The following is a 19073-nucleotide window of genomic DNA, read 5'->3' on the forward strand; positions in this document are numbered from 1 at the left end:
AGGACCCTGAGTTCATTTCTTCCAAGCTTAAGCGATATTCTCCTACCCGCAACTTACGGTCTTCTGCCGATAATCTTCTTTGCACTCCATCATTCCGCCGAAAAAAACATGGAGGATTATGCTTCTCTTTCCTAGGCCCCTCCTACTGGAACTCCCTCCCTTCTTCCTTTCGCCATCTGACCTCATATGAGTTGTTCCGCAAAACCCTGAAAACCCACCTTTTCAAGGTGGCTTTTGAGTAACTCTTCTGCCCTGGCTAGCTATGTTTGTTATGAGCGCCAAGAAACCGTCTCGGTGTACGTGCGCGGTATAAACTTTTTAAAATAACATAACATAACATAACTCACTATCCCTCTGTTTAATCTGTCAAGCCATATACTGTCTTCTCATGAAATCTCTGTCCTGAGCAAAGGCTTATCCTTTGTTCCCACTACCTACCCAGACTTCCTTGATTTGCAGTCTGAACTCATGGCCTTCTTCCGGAAAATTAGGTTACGTGCCTATTTTGAACTTAATCCAACTGATCCGAAACCTATGTCCACACCCTTCAGACCACCCTCCAGATTCTCCCCCATGGCGGGTATGATTCCCAAGGAAATCCTAACATTCGAGAAGGTGATTCTCAAAGAAACCACCGATCTGGCAAAATCTCACATCTTTGTACCGTACAATATCTCCGTAGAAGAGAAATCTGCCATTTCAACACTTAAAAATAATCCCAGTCTAATCATCAAGCCAGCTGATAAGGGTGGAGGAATTGTATTGCAAGACATTGACAACTATAAAGGTGAGTTACTACTCCAAGTATCCAATACGGACCACTATTGTAGACTCCCCATGAATCCCACCAAAGAAATCCAAGCCTTAATCAGGGTTATCACTACTGAGGCTCTGGATAATGGATACTTGAGTAAACACGAGTATGATTTTCTTAACACTCCTAACCCCAGAACACCAGTAATCTATACTCTGCCCAAAATACACAAGAGCCTTGACCAACCCCCAGGCCGCCCGATTGTCTGGGGCTGCGGTTCGGTTTGGAACCCTTGGGCCACTATGTTAATTTCTTTTTAAAGGACTTTGTCCCAGCGACCAGATGCTATATAAAAGACAGCACTCACATGATTAACCTTGTTGAGAACTATCCATTTAACCATAACACTGAGACCCTCTGCACTCTCGATGTTGAATCGTTATATACGAACATCCCCCAGAGAGAATCACTGTTTGTAATGGAGACTATCCTTGACCAAAGAACTCGTCCTCATAGGGTCCCCACACTTTTCATAATTCAACTCCTCGAAATTTGCCTTACACAAAATTTCTTTACGTATGATAACCAGTATTTCCAGCAGGTCCGTGGAACCTCCATGGGAGCCATTTTTGCTCCAACCTTGGCCATTCTGTATATGGACTGGTTGGAGTGTAATACGATTCTCGTTGACAGCAATCCATTTTACCAAGGCATCCTTACATGGAGACGTTATATAGACGATGTCTTCATGATATGGGGTAATGACATCGATGCCTTCCCAGCCTTACTACATTGGCTCAACAACAATTGCAGTGGGCTGACATTCACACTGACCCACAGCAAAACATCTATCCCCTTTTTGGACTTAAACATCCAGCATCAGAATGGCCTGCTCTATACCTCTCTATATCACAAACCTACTGAGAAAAACACGCTTCTAAGCTATAATAGTTGTCACCCTAGGGCTCTGAAAGATAGCTTACCTTACTCACAGTTCCTCCGGTTGAGAAGGAACAATTTCCACAAAGAGGATTATTTTCATGAAGCTAGCATCCTAGCTACCAAATTGAGACAAAGAGGTTACCCTCGCCGCCTCATTAAAAATTCTATGAAGCGAGCTTGGTATTGCCCACGTGAGACCCTCTTGGTAAATAGACCTAAGCCTACTACGAATAAATTGGTTTGTGTCACAACTTTCTCCAGTGTGTCCAACAAAGTCAGGAAAAAAAATTAAGAAAAACTGGCATATCCTAAACTCGGGGCAATTGAACTGGGAACGCCCGCTTTTTGCTTTCATAAAAAGCTAAAATATCAAAGACCATTTAGTGAGAGCAGCCTTACCATCCCCTACCCCACTAAAAAGAACGATCAATGACCATTGGACTTCGACACCTCTTAGGGGTCATGCTAAATGTGGAACATGTGTGGTATGCGACTTCACTATTGAAAGTAAAGATTTTGTGTACAAGGAAACTAGAAATGTGTTGAAGACTTTTACAAACTGCAACACTTGTAATGTTGTATATGCTATTTTATGCCCATGTGATCTTATTTATGTGGGGCAAACAAAGCAAAAAGTCAAACTGCGGATTTCCCAACACTGGAGCAGAATACGCTGTAGGACCCCTAATGCTCCGTTGGTTGAGCATTTCATCTCCAAGGAGCACACTGAAAATGATATCCGCTGGACGGTGATAAACCAAGTGATAATACCACCAAGAGGAGGTGACCTGAATCTCCTGCTCAACAAAGAGGAGCTAAAATGGATAATAAGGACAGACAGCTTGAACTCTGGTCTTACCCAGCAAGAGGACTGGACCACACTAATCTGACCTTGCTCTCAATGTTCCTTTTGGAAAAAGACTTAAGTGACTGAAAAACATTTTTGCCTTCGCAGAGACTCCTATGTGCAACCTATGTACCAATGCACTCTAATTTTAATGATGTTGTTATTTTCACCTCTTTCACAATTGTTATTGTTGTTCACTAATGTCACCACCCTGCACTTATCCCTTTTCACGCTGTCCTGACTTCATCTATCTAAGTTTCCTACTCGCTTCACCCAACATGGCCGTCCGCCCTTGGTCCTTCCTTTATTCCCATGCCCTTAACTCAACCATTGGCCGAGCATTTTATAAGGGCCACGCTCACGTGACTTCCTCAACCAGGAAATCAGGAGCAGCCGACTGACCCGGTAAGTGTAAGACGCGCTCCTCGCTCGTCTTTATGGCCCCGCGCTTCACCCTGCCCAATTGCCTCATCTGGCTGATATTCTTTATCTGCTGCCGCTCACTGACCCGATTGTTAAATCACCTGAGGATCTGCTTCTTGACCACGAACTGCTGCGCATTCCCTGAGGCAGAGGTCGGCTGGTGGGAGCGTTACTGCATTCGGCGGTAAGACAACCCGCTCTCAGCGCGACCCGCCCAGGTTGTAGTGCATCTGATAGGCTGTCTCCTGGAAAAGCCTACCGGGGGACTGCGAGGCCCAGAAACCACCGCACCTTGCAGCTGGTGCCTCTTCCCCTGGCGGCCACGCCCATCTAATTGGCCCCTTTCCTATAACTTTTCGCGACACCCGCTGCGCGGGTGCCGCTCACTGACCCGATTGTCAAATCACCTGAGGATCTGCTTCTTGACCACGAACTGCTGCGCATTCCCTGAGGCAGAGGTTGGCTGGTGGGAGCGTTACTGCATTCGGCGGTAAGACAACCCGCTCTTAGCGCAACCCGCCCAGGTTGTAGTGCATCTGATAGGCTGTCTCCTGGAAAAGCCTACCCGGGGACTGCGAGGCCCAGAAACCACCGCACTTTGCAGCTGGTGCCTCTTCCCCCGGCGGCCACGCCCATCTAATTGGCCCCTTTCCTATAACTTTTCGCGACACCCGCTGCGCGGGTGCCGCTCACTGACCCGATTGTCAAATCACCTGAGGATCTGCTTCTTGACCACGAACTGCTGCGCATTCCCTGAGGCAGAGGTCGGCTGGTGGGAGCGTTACTGCATTCGGTGGTAAGACAACCCGCTCTTAGCGCGATCCGCCCAGGTTGTAGTGCATCTGATAGGCTGTCTCCTGGAAAAGCCTACCGGGGGACTGCGAGGCCCAGAAACCACCGCACCTTGCAGCTGGTGCCTCTTCTTCCGGCGGCCACGCCCATTAACTCTTCCATTTAAGCAAACAACCTCCAACGCGACGCGGGTCGCGCGCGGGTCGGAGCCCGGGGCGAAGACCGGGCAAAGAGCGGGCCGTTTGAGGCCGTTCGAGGACGCAAGAGACTGGACTGGGCCACCACTCTGACATTTCCACCTGGATATACTCCATTCTTTCTCTAGTAACACCATCTGAATCACAGCCTAACAATAATGGTTCTTACAAGAGGATCCAAAACTAAAACTAAAGCCCCGAGCTCGGTGGGTAAACTGCTTGGCCCTATGGACGACTTCCTAACGAAGGCTAACACATTCATAGACCAAAGCATTTCAATGATGGAAGAAAGGGTCTCCCTGGATCTCGCATTCGCCAAAAGATCCTCATTAGGTATCCTGGCGCAAGCCAGATCCCCAGCCATAGGAGCGTCAAATGCTGAGGTAGCCCCAACACGAGAGAGACGCAGCTTACCAAACACAGTAGATCTATCAGTATCCCAGCTTGCGGACTCACAGCTTAGCTTTGACTTAGAAAAAACACCGGATCTACTCCCGCTAACATCTCCACAAATTTCCTCCACAGACAAAAGAATAGAAAGGGGTAGGAGGGAGGGAGCTATTAGTAAGAAAAGGGCGTCTACCAATCTTAACACACTAAATAACCCGACGCAGCCACCTAGCATCCCACAAGATCGAGAGGATAGATTAGTTCAAATAGAGATCTCAGCGTCAGTTCATCAATCAGAGAAGGAAACATCGATCCCGAGAGTTCTGGACCCTCCCTCTCTCACACAAGCCCAAGTGGACTTGAGTGATATGGAGGTCCCTGAACTAACACTGACCAATATAGCCAGCATATTTAAACAAGCATTACAACCCCTAGAACAGCGATTAGCACACTTGGAGTCACAAATCTCTAAATTTTTAAAAACCCAATACTCAACCCTCTTACCAGGCCCACAAAAAGCAGGAGGAACTAATATTAAAAAACCAGCTATTACTAAAACTGCCAACGCAAATCCACCCTCGCTCAATCCCCAACAAAAGACTCTTCGGATAACAACGCCCAACGTGCCCACTAACAACAATACACCAAACTTAGTAAAAACATCAAAAATTGCTACTGTCCCGAGTACCACTAAAAATTCACAACAGACAATGATACTGACCTCCCCAGGTGCGGCACTTACATCCGCCCCAACTCCAGTGGCACCTAATAGTTCTGTGAATAAAACCCGTGGTAAAAATGCAAATAAACCATTAACTAAAACACCGGCCCCTCAGGCCCCAGCTCCAAAAACCCCCTCGGATAGGCCCAAGAGAAATACTGCAAAGAATTTTGGTCCCCCAAGACTCCCAGCAGATTTCCCTCCTGAGGCTTCACCGTATGTGGTGGTCATGGCTGGCGTCCCCGAATTAACTGATCTTAGTTCGGAACCCGTTTGGTCCTTAAAAAATAAGGCCCAGCATTGGCTCCAGACCAATCGCCCGATTCCATCCACCTGGTGTGGAAGGATTAGATCCGTTGCTAGAGTTCCATGGGTGGGTAGTACCAGAAAGACGATCCCCGGGGACTGTATAGCGATTACTTTTGAGGACCCACGCATAGCGGATTATGTCTGCGCATGGGAAGATATTGCCTCAAATGGAGGTATTAAGATCAAGTCACTTTCCTTTTTTTATCCCTTTAGGCAAGTGGACGGATTTATCCAGGAGCAAGAGCCACCCCGGTCCGTTCCATTCCCCAGGCAGGACGATTTACCAAATCCTAGATACCACGGCCCCCCCAATATTTATGAGCCAGATTTTTCCTGGCACACAGTAAGACAACGCCATCAGGGTGGACGATGGGAAGATAGAAGACCCCACACACAATGGCCGCTACCCAGAGACCAATCCCGGTGGGATCCATGGCACAACATCCCGTTATACAACAGGTATAGTGGCCTAGAAATGGTCGACTGACCACTAACAGAAACCCTACCTAACGACCATCACGTTTCCTCTCCTCCACAGACCTCGATTATCCCCTCAGGTTTTAGAAATGCGGAAGCCATAACCTCAATAGAACAACTAAATGATGAGCTCTCCCCAATTACAATACTCTATTGGAACACCGCAGGCCTTCGAAGTAAAATCGAGGATGGATCTGCGCAAAATTTCCTAAAACCATACCAAATAATCTGTCTCCAAGAGACATGGTTATCAGAAGAACTACATTTACAAGGTTATAAAACCCATTTTGTACCAGCATTAACCAGCCTAATGGGAAGATCCAAAGGTGGGTTAATAATCTACATAGCAAACACCTTATCACTCAACAAAGTGGTTACACTTTCTCAGGATTCTAACCACCAAATTCTCTCATTAACCCTTGTGAATAAAGAAACAATCATCTTGACTAATGTATATAATAATCTATCGGAAGAAAATTTCATAACTCTCCTCACAAGCCTACATGATAAATTAAAACAATTTTACCAATGGAGATCTGGCAAAGAGGCAACCCACTTAATTTGGGGAGGAGATTTCAACCTCCATCCCTGTTCAATGACTAACCCACTGTGTTGTGGGATAGTGGACGAACTCGGTGCCCCGTTAGCGCACTTTGTACACAACAAATTGGGAAACACCATTAACGCTGTCCTTTCGGATTTAGATCTGCATATTGTTAATCATCACGATGCAGACCCTAACAAATTTAGTCTGACTTACGTGGGCAGAGGCCATCAAACTACAGTTGATTTTATATTTCTTTCCCCCGGCCTGATGAACATAGTTAAGGATTTCGGGGTCATTATTAATCCTCTTAGTGATCACTCAGCCTTAACGATCAAGTTATATATGCCAGTAAGCACCTTCCACAAATCAGATATAGCGACCACCCTCACACAGAATAAAATTGAGGTCGGTAAACATAATGGATTCACAATTAAATGGGCAAAAATTAATCCTACTGAAATAACAAAAAAATTAATAACTCGGACCTATCCAAATATTGTAAAATGTCTAGACCTTGCATCAAGTCACAAGGAAGTCCTAACAAACTTTAAACAAATTTTTGATTCCACAAAGGACCTACTTACTACAAAACCTAAAGCAAACCGTACCGCAAAACAGAAATGGTTTAATCATAATTGCACAGCCGCACTAACAAAATTAAAATCAGCACTCCACAACAAACCGCGTGACGCAGCCCAAATCCAACTCTTAAGGCGTCAATATATAGGGGAACGAAAGCTGAGAACTGCCCAACTTACGCAAAAACTTTGGGACGACCTCCATAAGGGCGCAGTCTCAAAAAATAGTGAGCTTTTTTGGCGCACAGTTAGAACTCCATATCTCTCAGAAACTGGCATCCCAAAAATAGAAGTCGCCATTGATGAAAAAACTTGGGTTACACATTTCGCGGAGATCTTCAAAAACACTTCACCTACAGACCCATTGCCCTTAAAAGCCCAGTACCCTATCTTGCTTCCCTTTGACATCCAGATCTCTTGGAGGCTTTGCAGAACAGTAAACCAGGCAAGGCACCAGGTCCCGATGGTGTCCCTGTGGACTTCTTTAAAAGTAACCTAGACCTCTGGGCCCCCATTTTAACGAGAGTCTGTACAGCGGCCGCAAATGAGGGAATCCTAAGCTCTTGGACTAAATCAATAATGGTCCCCATTTTCAAAAAGGGGGACCGCCAAGATGCAAAATGTTACCGGCCAATTTCACTGCTGGATTCGCTTGGGAAAGTAGTGGGGAGAGTCATCCTAGAGCGTCTTCAGCAGTGGAGTGAGGACCAAGACATTATCTCCGGCATTCAATTTGGCTTTCGCGAGGGCTTCGGTACATTAGAGCAGGTCCTTAACCTCACCCTAATAATGGGCAAATATACCCAGGCCATACCAACTAAGATCTATATGGTCTTTGTCGACCTATCCGCAGCTTTTGACTGCGTCTCGCATGCAAAGCTGTGGAAGGTCCTAGCCCAATTGGGAGTAGACCTCCCCCTTTTGGACTTCCTAAGAGAGCTCTATACCGGGGCATCGGCCAGAGTGCGTTTTGGCCTAAACGGAGAGCTGACGTCCCCGTTTAGTGTAGGGCGTGAAGTCAGGCAGGGATGTATCCTGGCAAAATGTTACCGGCCAATTTCACTGCTGGATTCGCTTGGGAAAGTAGTGGGGAGAGTCATCCTAGAGCGTCTTCAGCAGTGGAGTGAGGACCAAGGCATTATCTCCGACATTCAATTTGGCTTTCGCAAGGGCTTCGGTACATTAGAACAGGTCCTTAATCTCACCCTAATAATGGGCAAATATACCCAGGCCATACCAACTAAGATCTATATGGTCTTTGTCGACCTATCCGCAGCTTTTGACTGCGTCTCGCACGCAAAGCTGTGGAAGGTCCTAGCCCAATTGGGAGTAGACCTCCCCCTTTCGGACTTCCTAAGAGAGCTCTATACCGGGGCATCGGCCAGAGTGCGTTTTGGCCTAAACGTAGAGCTGACGTCCCCGTTTAGTGTAGGGCGTGGAGTCAGGCAGGCATGTGTCCTGGCCCCCTCCCTCTTCTCACTCTATACTAATGGTCTGGAGGGGGAGATGTTGAGGGGGGCTCAGGACCTCCCACGCATAAACCGATGCCTGATTCCAGCCCTGCTCTATGCGGATGACGCTGTCATCCTCGCACAAACTCCTCTTGAGCTCCAGAAATCATTGAATAGGTACACAACCTTTATGGGCAACCTTGATCTAATGGTGAACGTGAAGAAAACATTCGTAATGACGGCTGGTAGGGGTCAGAAAAGAATAAAACCCATTCAGCTTGACAACCAAAAGCTTGAACCTACCCCTCAATATCCCTATTTGGGGGTTATGATAGATGACCAATTGACTTGGAAGCCAGCAGTGAACACAAGGGCACATTTATTTAAGAGATCAATTGCTGCTGTAACGAGCTTTTCTCAGAGACTAGGAAAAAGGCCACCAGTGGAGTTACTAAAGATTTATAATGCTAAATGCCAGGCAATCGCAACATATGGCGCGGGAGTCTGGGGCTACACTGACACCAGCTCTATTCAGAAGGCAGAAAATGCCTTCTTGAGATTCCTATTAGCCACTCCCAAAGGTACCTCAACCTATGCAATGCATCTAGAACTAGGCATACCCTACATAGAGGACCTAATCAAAATAGAACCACTGATGTTGTGGCGTCGTATCTGGAAATCAGATAAAAACGCACTGACTCAAACCATCATTGCTGATTCGATGAACCTGGATAATTCTTTAAAAATAAAGTGGCTCCTTTACGTTAGAAATTTTTTTAATGACTTAGGATTTGAGAACTATTACCTGGACCCAGTATCCATAACAGACATCTCTAAAAAAGACCTTAAACAGGAAGCATTAAGACATTTGGAATCCTTAAGACTTGCATCCAACTCATCAAAAACGGCAGTTATACATGCGAACATGATCCAAATAGCCTATGGCATTCATCCGTACTTGGCACTGCAAACATCAACTTACGAAAGAATGCTAATTACAAGATTTAGGCTAAACACTTTTTTTAGAATGGTCACTTTTCCGCTACAAAACTGTTGGAATGCTACACTCCCGCCCTGCCTGTGTGATGGCTTATCAACACAGTCTAACTTGCATGTGATCCTGCTTTGTAAATTTCATCAAGCCCACAGAAAGATCTGGCTACTACCGATATTAAGAACTTGGGGGTTGAGACAATGCAGACCCGCCCTCTTAAGACTCCAAATGCTGGAAACGGAAAATGTCTGTTATTTTGTTAGTAATTTTTTAAAATGCATTATGAAACATAGAAAGAATCTCTAAAAGTCCTCATCAAGCCCACTTTGAGCGGTTTCCTACATATTTCGATTAACTCCTTTTTTAACTGTTAAATGAATTTTATATGAAATGTTATGTAACGTGTGTATTTTTTTACCATGCAATTATGTAATGTACGATATTATCTGTCTCTTTTATGGTTTTTCCACTGTGAATAAGCCGAATAAAGATCTTTATATATATATATATATTCTTTTCCTTAACCCGCAGGCCCCCCTGGTTCCAGGACCCCAGCGCAATACGGCGCTACCGGTATTATCCGGTCCACAAGGTAAGCCCCACTCGGCTTCACTGTATTGTGTCATTAATTTTCCTGCCCATGTATTCCCGCCTTTTAAAGCATATACCTTGTACACAGGTACATGCGAAAAGGTGATATTAATAACACCCCGCCCCTGGACCCCTTGAACCATTACGGTACGAATTACTGGTAAGCCGCCTCATTTTTTCACCGACCGCCCTAGCATAATAATGGCTGTTTCCCTTCATAATCACTACTATTCCCCCCCCCTCCCCTTTTTTAGATAACCCGAACACTTCGGACAAGCCATCTATTTTTGGTCCTGAACTAACTACTCGTCTGTACGCTCATAATTGAGCTCTCAAACTATATGCCCCTTGGGTGAGCTCAACATCTCTCTTAATTTTTTGTAATATAAATATATCGCTGCACTATCCTTTCTTCTTGAAATTCGATCGCACCACTGCGCCGCTTTGTACTTGACTACACTGTCACCCATTGTTTTTGTAAATGTATCGCTGCACCTCAAACCACTGTGGCATCCCATCTCCTGGAATCCAATCGCACCACTGCGCCGTCTTCTATTTTGACTATACTGTCACCCCGTGCTTTTAACCTTGAGAACTATTCACTCACACGTTTCTTAGGTTGTGCAGAATAGCTGTATGCCACTCACTAAGTCACCAACAGTATGTGCTTGTTCACCCAGTCACATGCCTGCCGACACCATAAATAATGCCACTCGCTGTCTCCGCCAGGATATAAGCAAATTAGTTTAGCAACCACTGCACAATGTCACTATCATTATGCGTGTAGTAAAACTTACTGTATCCTTTGTCCTCCCTTCTTCTCCTTAGGCTAAAGAGGCTTATAACTTAAAAGTCAACCATTGCTTTGTCCTGATGATGGACCCCATCATTTAGTAAGGGGGTCCGAAACGTCGTCGACTCACTGTGTACCATATACTTGTGTAATGATTTACTATACAGAATTATGTAATGGTACCTACAAGAAATTCTCTGTCTAAAATTGGAACCTTACAGAGATTGTCGATTTTGCCTTACAAGCCCTTTGTGTATGTTTTTGTTTGTGTATTTTCGTGGTTGGGTACAGGCTTGTGCCCCACGCACGTGAATTGTTGAAGGTGTTATTGTGTCTTGCAAACCTTGATTCAAATATAAACTTGGAGGACCTCTGCCCGGCTGGGCATGTCCTCACTAATATAGAACTGACTGAGTCTATATTCATTTTCATTCATCCGTCTCCTTGCCAGGGACCACTGTTGTTTCTATATGGCAAAACATATTGTGGCCCATTCACAGAATGAACTGAAGACTCAATCCAAAACTTACTACTATATTGGTATTCACAGAATGCACTTACTAATTTTAGCATTCACAGAATGAAATTAATACTTTTGGTATTCACAGAAGTTAGGATTTTGTCTAAAGTTTCTCTGAAGACAGGCTTAAGACAGACTAAAGGCAAAATCCTAACTTCTGTGAATACCAAAAGAACTAAGTTCATTCTGTGAAGTAGTAAGTGCATTCTGTCAACACCAAAAATCTATCAAGTTTAGGATTGAGTCTTAAGTTTGTTTTGTGAATCTGGCACACATTGAGGCAAGTCTCACCTCAAAGCTGTGTCCCATTTCTCTTGAGCCTATGCAACCCTGCCGTTGTGTCACGTTAAAGGAATTAGCCAGCCAGGCTCACTACTCTGAGTCAATCAAAACGCTGTGAAGTGCTGCTGTGACTTGTAATTGGAAATGGGATAATACATGCTGGAATGTCGGCCATGTTTTCCATGGAGGCTGAAATGCAGCCTGCATACCAAACATGGAAGTGGATATTACTGCTCTGGTCATCATGGGTGGTACCTGAGTCATCTTGCCAATATGCACATGACCCACCTCATGCCATGATGACACATAGCATGATCACATCAGTCACTCATCCCTTGTGTCTCCATAATAAGTCAGTTCAGTGCTCTCATCTGAGCCCACACTCCACATATGGTCTATGAACTACCACTAAGGCCCCCACCCCTGTCTTCATGTGTTCCGTCATCACTGAATATTGTACCTCACAAGTAGCCTACTCAATGTCAGCCGCTGTGCAAGCGCACAGCAGACGCATGTACATGGTGTGCTGAAGGCACGCCTATGGGAAGTCTGAACGCGCACATCTGGGTCCCAAATGCAATCATTTCCAGCAGCAATTGATATACAGTCATTCACTGATGCAGCTCAGCCAGCCTCCATGCACTCATACGTGGAAAACATTGGAGAATGACAACAGGCCTTTGCAAACATGACCCACAGACATTTCACATGCCTACACTGCTGACAAACCTCAACCACCACCCTGGTCTCAAACACAGCCAACACCAGCGGTACTGCAAGTGAAAGTCACACCTGGATACACAACTGCGCATACCAGGCCTCCACCCTCTGCAAGCCTAACAAACAGCACTACAGGGACACGGCATGGTAGAGCACTGATCTCTAAGAAGCAAGAGGCACCAGCAGATACCTTGGTAAGAACTGTATAAACACCAAGACACCTGAAATGTAAAAAAAATACATGGACGCAATGAGGGACTACCACAAATAAATATTCCAACATAACGGAAAGTCCTGCTAACTCGTCAAGATCCTGCATGAATACAACAACCTATGCTGCAAAGCTACAGACATCACCCTGGCACTACGGACCTGTGATAAGTGTCCAACAAAGTTCACCATGAACAAAAAAATGTCACTACAACAACTTTGCCGTACACATGAGATGCCACAGGCAGCACCACGCAAACCTCTCCCAACACAACAGCCATACTACCATACCCACCAGGACACCAGTCACAGCTCAATGCACCCCCTCCAACATGAGATACAGCCACCTGTGGGATCACTATAGCCCTGTCCTCATTACATTAACAACAGCACCAAGATCACCCTATTCACAGCCACAGGTGGCATCTGCACCCTCCGGGACCAGGAGCTGTGAGTGTGCTCTGACACAGACTAACACCACACAGATTTGCTACACTACATGAAGCAGGATTCAAAGGAACAACGCTTAACTGGGTCAATCACCCAGCAAGAGGTCCAGGGATCAGACTGACAACCTTCGCCTTTAAAATCACGTTATTCAAATGCTGAATGCAAGAGGGACCATCTATGTGTCTGACCCTTGTCAACATCAACAGGGCTGCCTCAGCACCATTTGAAACCAAACACACCCTCAACATTGTATCCATTGCTGATGACAGACAGCTCATACTCTCTCACACCTAAGACTACACCAACCAAACACTTGAAATACAATGAGGAATGCAGTACGTCACAATCTGCATGAACCACAGCTGCATGAAATCAAAATCAGAGAATACAGAAGTCTGTGTCCTTGGAACAACTCCTTCAGCATGTAAAAACACATGTTGGATCTACCACTCTGATGGGAAGGGGCTGCCGCTAACGCTCAAAGAGATAGGTCTTGATGAGTCTTCTGAATGGGAGTAGGTCCTGGGTCTGCCGTAGATGGGCCGGGAGGGTGTGCAAGGTCTTGGCGGCGAGGTAGGACAAGGAACTGCTGCTGGAGGTTGGTCATAGGATGCAGTGGACAGTGGTGAGGGGGAGGCTGGTGGAGCGGACCTGGCGTGTGGGGTTGTAGAAGCTGAGTCTGCTGCACAGGTAGGCTGGTCCGGCCTACTGGAGTGCATTGTGTGTCTGGGTCTGGAGCTTGAAGCTGATCCACTTGCTGATGGGGAACCAGTGTAGGTCTCACATTTGGGGGATGATGTTGCTGCGGTGGGGGACGTTGACAATCAATGAGCCGTAAGTGTATTGGATGCGTTGCAGTAGTTGTAGGTGTTTGGGAATCCTGCGTACAGTGCGTTGCGGTAGTCCAGTCTGCTGGTGCTCAGGGACTGCGTCACAGTTATTTTTGTCTGGGGTGGGGATCCACTTGTGGATCCAGCATAGCATGCGGAGGCAGTTGTAGCATGAGGAGGAGATGGCGTCGACCTGCTCAGACATGGAGAGGGAGGAGTACTGGATGTATTGTAAGTTGCGTGCATGGTCAGTGGGTGTTGTTGCTGTTCCCAGTGTGGTTGCCCGACAGGAGTCGTCCCAGGCTCAGGGTGTGGGTCCGAGGATGAGGACCTGTGTCATGTCCAAGTACAGTTTCAGACTGCTGCTCCTCATCCAGTTGGTGAGGGACTTCATTCCCTCGTGGAGGTTTGTTCAGGGTGTGTGTGGGTCCCTGGTGATGGAGAGGATGACCTGGGTGTTGTTGGTGTAGGAGATGATGTAGAGGCTGTGATGGCGGTCCACGTGAACGAGGGGGACATGTACATGTTGAACAGTGTTGGGCTGAGGGATGAACCCTGGGGTACGCCGCAGATTATGTTGATGGCGTCCGATTTGATGGATGGGTTTCGGACACTCTGGATGCTCTGCGTTCTGCCGGAGAGTAAGGACGTTGTCCAGTCTAGGGCCTTCAATTGGAATCATGATTCTCGGAGGTGTGTCTTCAGAGTGTGATGGCATACCGTGTCAAAGGTGGTTGACCGGTCCAGGAGGAAGAGGGCTGCTGTCTTGGTGCTGGATAGGTGCTGCATGATGTTGTCTGTGCCGGACATGCAGACTGTCTTGCTGCTGTATGTACGTATGAATCCGGACTGGGACAGGTCAAACATGTTGGGGTCTACCAGCTCCCGGCCCAATTGCATGTTGATGATTACCTAGATGACCTTTGTTGGGAACGTGAGCAGGGAGATGGGCCGTGAGTCCTCGAGGGCATTGGGGTGTGCCTTGTACCTCTTGAGGAGGGCATTGCTTTTGGAGTGCTTCCATATGTCATGGAATGTTGCTGCATTGAAGAAGATGTAGATGAACATGTGTAGTTGTGGTATGATTGCTTCCTCTGCTTTGTACAATAAGTGGTGTGGTGATGGAACTGCTGGTGATCCAGAGTGTATGGAGTTCATGACCCTGTCGGTTGGGTCCTTGTCCACGTAGTACCATGAGGTGCTGCGGTTGACGCTGGTGGTCCTCGCCGGGGAGGTGGAGTCTGGCATAGTTGGGGTGGTTGTGGTGGTGAAGCTGTCATCGATGTCACCAAATGTGCGCTGTGAGAAGATGGACAGTGAGTCCCACACTTCTTGTGAGGGTGGCATGTTGATAACGTTTGCGCATGGGTTTCTCTGTTCAATGACAATGCAGAATACCTCTTTGCTGTCGTGTGCATTGGTATCCAGACAGGCTTGGAAGGAGGAGCTCTTTGCCAATCTGTTGAGGTGGTGATGTATAAACGTGGGGTCCTTGTGAACTGTGTGGTTGTGCAGTGTGTGTCCATGGAGCCATGTTCACTCCATCTTCCGGCATGTGCGTTGGTAGGTCTGGAGGTAGTCGGTGAACCGGGTGGCTCTGTTGCAGGTGTGGCTGTTGGAGGGTAACGTGAGTGGGGCAAAGGTGTTGGTGCAGTCCTACATACACTGTCAGAGTGTTTGGGCACTGGCAACTGGGTTGGTGGGGTTGTAGTTCGGGCTGTGGCTGAGGGGTGTGACCAGCTGGTCTACGTTTACTTTTACCCAGCATTGGTGAGGCAGCAGTTGTCTGCGGTGGTGTGTGGTTGCATAATAGAAGCTAAAATTGATGCTGCGGTGGTCGGTCGAGTGCAGTTCAGTGGTGTGGTTGGAGGTGACGTGGATGCCTGTTGAGAAGACGGGGTACCGCTTGTGGCTGGCGGCGTGTATTTGGTCCTGAGTTGTCTGCAGCCGGGTCTGGTGAGGTTGTTGATCAGTATGGTGGAGTTGTCATCGTTGTTGTCCTTGAGGTGTAAGGTCAGGTCCCAAAGGATGATGTAGTGCGTGGAGGGGAGTGCTTGGGTGCTGGCGAGGTCATTGATGGAGCTACAGAACTGAGCACTGGGTCGGTGTGCTGTACACGAGGGTTCCCTGAGGGTGGTGTTGGGTGTCGGTGTGGATGTTCATGTGCAGGTGGTTGGAGGTGTTGATGGTGCTGTCTGCATGGGTGCCGACCTTGAGGGTAGACTTGTGGTCGATGGTGACCCATCCACCAAATCAGTCAGCGCAATCCCTGCGGTTGAACTTGTAGCTGTCTGGGATGTCTATGGTGATGTTGGTCGCAGAGGAGTAGTTCTACCAGGTCACGTTTAATAATCACACATCTGGGGCGGAGGTGTCAAGCAGATCCCAGAGCCACATGGGCTGTGTTCGTGTGGAGTGGGTGTTGTGGATAATGCATCGGAGGTGGCTGGGTCCACTCCATGCGGGTTTGGTGGCTCAGTTGCATGTGAAGCTGCATGTGCGGCAGGAGAAGGGTCCCGTGTGTATGTTATTGTGGTGGCCTGGAAGCAAGTGTTGTATTGGCCGGCATTGAGTGCATGGAGGGTACAGGCGTAGTACTGGAGTCTGGTGTAGTCGCGTTAGTGGCCACAAGGGGTCCTGGCGCTGGGCATGGTCCAGGCGCAGATGGCTGCAGCCTGGCCTGCTTAAGGTGTGCCTCTGGTGTGCAAGTAGCACAGTCGAGCAAAGTTTGGCACATATGGGGATGTGGGAGGGAGGAGCAGCTGGTAGGCGGGAGCAGCAAGTGTGCATGGGGTGGTGGAACAGTGGCACTGAAAAGAAAACGGTGTGCAAACAGGGTGAAAACTAGTTGCACTGAGGCCACTAACGGGACACTAATATGGTGGTTCTGCACACCTGCCAGTGTGTACTCAGCAGCGGCAGCAGGGGCACACAGGGGGAGCTGGGTGTAGGTTGAGCAACATACCATGAGCAATCTAGATTATCCAAATATAACGTAATTAGCATGAAGACACAGGAAATGGGCCACACACAAAAAACACAGCCGTGATGGCTATGACAGGTGGGATGATGTGAGATGGTAGGAAATCCATGCCCCACATCCTCAGTAATTGTGGCCTGATACCTGTTGCACACATATAGAGTGCAAAATGCCACATGGACTTGCTACTGTGCTGGAATGTGTCCCCAATACACACCAACAAAACAGACATCAGGACATACACTCAAGTAGAATGTTGCAAGTGTGCAAGCACTGTCTGCCCATGTGCCATGTTTTTGGACAAACATTTTGTATCCATCAAATGATTCATGCCATGTCATTTTAGGTAACATGAGTGATGATGTGGTGCTTGAACTTTGACATGTTGACACACATCAAAGTCAAAAAGGGTAGATGACTCAAAATTGTGCATCTGTACACCATATGTCAGACATGATCATAAACATACATCTATTTTTTATTTCAGGGCATGGTACACCTACTCATAAGCAGGAACCTATGTTTGAATTCGATGATGAGGGCGGTGAAAGTGTAACAAGTCTGGACACAGGAATCATCCAGGACCTGTTACAATCAATACAAACTCCCTTTCCCCCCCACAAGAAGGCAAAGCAGCACAGTGGGATCTCAGCTTGCCCAACATGGAAGCACTCCTATGCCACCTCCCACAACATCTTAGCCTCACCAGTCGCCGAACACGCTAAATTCCTTTGAACAACGTGCTGTGGATGTACAGGGTCAGTTGGCACAGGAAGTGCGTAAAGGGATCAAGAGCATGGCAGGCACCCTAGAGGGAGTGCTCCGTTGCCTAACATCAAATACTGGCAGTGCGGAAACTGGTAGCAGCAACGAAGCACCACCACGTACTTTGTTTCACGCCATGAATGAAATTTCAGAAGTCATGCAGCAGAGGCACAGACAAATACCTAACACAAGTGCCAGCCTTGAAGTGGCCAACAGGCTGAGGGAAATTCAGGACACCCTCGAAGAAATGAATGCAAAACAGGATGCATACCTGACAAAATTGGCTGAATACCAACGGGATGTTACAGCTGTGCTTGAAAACGACCAAGTCATGCTGAGTGCATTTATGCGGTACCCGATGGGCATGGAACATGATGCAGGTACAATCCCATCAACATCTGCAGTCCCTGATGTGTCTATGCCTCCTGTGTCGACTGCACCACTGATTACACCATCAGCTGTGACAACAAACACATCTGATGAAGAAGAATCAGAAGATTGTCCAGTCCTCCGCAGAACCATGCGTTAGCATCCCATATTGTACCAGGACAATAAATAAACACTGTCTGGTGCTCATAATACTGACATTGTACCCCAGTAATGACGAAAAACAAATTACTGCTAGGCATTGGATGTAAAATAAATTATCTGTGGCCTCCCTCCATGAGGTGAACGTATGATGTTGACATTCCCTTATCACACAATAAAAAACTACTCACTCATGCATGTCACAAATGTCATGTTTATGTATGGACTGTGCATGTACATCCTCAACCCTACTGTATGTGTCCCTTGATTATTAGAGTCTTGTCATACCTTGCTACTTGCTATGTTGTGTCACTTACATTAATTTGCAACCACAACATGCAATGTCCAACTGGCAACGTTCATAAAGTGACTAGGAACGTGTGTACAACAGCACTGCTAATGTGCAACATAACGAATGATGTAATAAGTTAGAATAACTAACACTACAAGTTTGTACAAGGAGGGGGTGAGTGGTAAAATCAGATCTGCTTGCACGCTACCATAAATGTGGGTCAGTCCAAGGTGTATGTATGTGATGATGAAATATCTGACATACCACATGTATGTATGAAAGCAAAACATCAGTACGTGGCTGGCATCAAAGGCACATCCTAAGATAAGTTAAGTAGCAGACAATTCTATTAACTTAAGCATAGGAATAGGGACATGCTTCACACCAGTGATTGCAACAACATCACTCAACACTCAAATGGTGTCTCATGTATGAAGTCCTACAAACACTTCAGTGCTGCTGCAAAGACTGTGGCCCTCATGCCTTAATGCCTTGTGGCACCAAAGCATATCGATTATCACTTTTCTAATGTGATTCAAGGCTGTCATTGATGTGGCTCAGTGTGCCAGATGTATGTTGACACACTGACGGAAAAGAATTAGCTGCGGAATTAGCCATGGCAAGATGACTTACATGACATGTCAGATTAGAGATGTCCTGACACATATGTGAATCTGAGCGAATGGCAAA

The 19073-nt window shown here is 46.8% G+C and overlaps 1 pseudogene; it reads left to right on the top strand.

The window, feature by feature from the left end:
* The first annotated feature begins 573 nt into the window (after positions 1 to 573).
* On the top strand, positions 574 to 18092 carry LOC147726044 (uncharacterized; annotated as a pseudogene).
* The last annotated feature ends 981 nt before the right edge of the window (positions 18093 to 19073 follow it).

This window comes from Lissotriton vulgaris, chromosome 3_1 (assembly GCF_964263255.1).
Source record: "Lissotriton vulgaris chromosome 3_1, aLisVul1.2, whole genome shotgun sequence".
Lineage (NCBI taxonomy): Eukaryota > Metazoa > Chordata > Amphibia > Caudata > Salamandridae > Lissotriton > Lissotriton vulgaris.